This window comes from Sinocyclocheilus anshuiensis, unplaced genomic scaffold (genome assembly GCF_001515605.1).
Source record: "Sinocyclocheilus anshuiensis isolate Anshui unplaced genomic scaffold, SAMN03320099.WGS_v1.1 scaffold1114, whole genome shotgun sequence".
NCBI classification, from domain to species: Eukaryota; Metazoa; Chordata; class Actinopteri; order Cypriniformes; family Cyprinidae; genus Sinocyclocheilus; species Sinocyclocheilus anshuiensis.
In genome coordinates, this window is record NW_015540838.1 from 2,086,175 (window position 1) to 2,088,759 (window position 2,585).

Sequence of the window (2,585 nt, forward strand, 5' to 3'; positions counted from 1 at the left end):
GCGAGAGAGAGAGAGCGCGCTCGCGAGAGAGAGAGCGAGAGAGAGCAAGAGAGAGCGCGAGAGAGAGAGAGAGCGCGCTCGCGAGAGAGAGCGCGTGAGAGAGAGAGAGAGAGCGCGAGAGAGAGAGAGAGAGAGCGCGAGCGAGCGAGAGAGAGAGCGTGAGAGAGCGAGAGAGAGCGAGAGAGCGCGCGAGAGAGCGAGAGAGAGAGAGAGAGAGAGAGCGCGAGAGAGAGAGGGGGGGTCACATCACAAACACATACCAGCTTCATCACTGTATCTTTAAAAAAAGCATCATATGACCCCTTTAAGTCATGAATGGATGGAGAGTGGTTTGAAAGTGTGGGGGAAGTTGATGGGAGTGCTGTTGGAGGACAGGTGGTAGTCCACTTAAACAGCAGGTCTTTTGTTACTTAGCCCATCAACATACAGCAGCAAGTGTTGCTCAAAAACGCATGTGTGAGCTAATGTACAGTGGGTACGGAAAGTATTCAGACCCCCTTAAATTTTTCACTCTTTGTTATATTGCAGCCATTTGGAAAAAAAATTAACTTAAATGATTTTAGCAAATGGCTGCAATATAACAAAGAGTGAAACATTTAAGGGGGTCTGAATACTTTCCGTACCCACTGTATATCTCAGTGAATCACCTCTGTGGAAACACTGGGACTTCCTGCTCTTAAAGCGACGGTTCACTCAATAATGAAATATCTGCCATCATTTACTCACCCTCATGTCATTCCAAACCAGTAGTACTTCCTTTCCTCTGGAGGAAACAAAAGAAGTTCATTTTTATAAATAAAAAACACTTTTATATTCTTTTTGAAGAATGAGGGTGTGTAAATCGACAGAATCTTTATTTTTGTGTTAAATATCCCTTTAAAGTCTGGCTAATGCTGTATACTCTATAAAACATGGACAATGGTATTGTTAAATAAAAAAAAAACATTTTAATTGAAACAAAATAAACTTTTTTTTCAGATAGCTGACAAGGCAACATTACATTATTTTGTTTAGTTTAACGGGTTAAAATAAAACTAAAATAACTAAAACTGAAATTAAAAAAGACATTTAAAATAATATAACAAAATATTTAATAAAATGACAAAACAATTTGCACAATTGTATAATTTAATAATTCAAATAATAATTAGTAGTAGTAGTAGTATAAAAATTACAATAAAACAACAAAACTACTAAACTTTAACTAAAATTGAAATAATAATAGAAAATATTAATATAAAAATAATTAAAAATATTAATGAAAAACAGATATGCTGTAATAGTATATCAATCACGCTAAAATAACATTGTCAGGGACTTCTTAATAACGAAGGGAAATTCTAAATGAATATTCCATTTCAACACTGAAACTGACAATGAATAGGCTGTGAATTTTATATGGCTTTCAGTTTGTTATGGTAACGATTGAACCGGTATTGACACACTGTGTGTAATCACATGATAAGAGTCATTAGCAGGTAAATTAGCATACCAGGTCAAAAGTTAAAGATTTTTTTTTTTTTATTGCGACCCAAAGTGCTTGGCAGAATATTTACTTCGATCATGGTCAGAGTTCATTTTACTGTAACAGACTATCACAGACTATGGGCCACAATTCTGCAAGACACTCAGAGCAGAAGACCACACACAGTAAAGCCACATGAAGGGGCTTAAACAGAGGTTTCGCTTGGGAACCATCACCACAGAATGTTTATGAAGCGACTTCAGTGATAACATACGTAATCATAAAACAGAGAATTTGAATGAGGACAACTTAGAAGGGCACTAAACATAAGGTGTGGTCACTTTAGCTATTAAATATAGACAGACTTAGGTAGTGAGATCAACGACTAGTCTACGTTTGTATTGTTGAATTGGAGTGAGAGTAGTCACTAGTATCTATAGTTCACATACAGCCAACACTTTAAACGTAGTTTCAGCATCTCGGTTGAGCTGCAGTGTAGACTCTACCGTATGTGGTTGCAGATGAAGATAATGATGGGAATAGAGGAGATGCCACTGCAGCCCTAAGCCTAAAATTACTGCAAAACTGTGGTCAGTAGAAAGAGACATAAAGAGAAATTCCACTTCACTGACCAATTTTCCGATGCTTCAGCATTTCTGAAATGCGGTATGTTCTGTTGATTCGGATGAAGGGGCCTGGAGTTTGGGTCTTCACTCTTTCCTTTGCATCACATCTTCTTCGTGGATCATATGTTTATTTTCATATGTATAGAGAGAGAGTCACAACTGTGTAATCAAGAAAATGAAATGATTATAACTAGCACATTGAGTAAATCAGGTTATATTAAAGCAATAAGCCATGAGAGATTGTGCATTACAGTGATTTTAAACAAAACAGAACGCCTAAAACTCCCTTAACCATGAAAAGATATTACACAAACACAGACTCATTGTGGCTTGTTTTTAAAACGGTGGCAACAGCACCATATAAAAAACACCAATGTGCAATAAAGAGCTGCATACAGTAAACAGTGTTTACAAGTAAAAAAACAAAATTATTTAATGCATAACTATCCAACATTTCACTTATTTATACTGTAAACGAGATGACAAAGAAATGT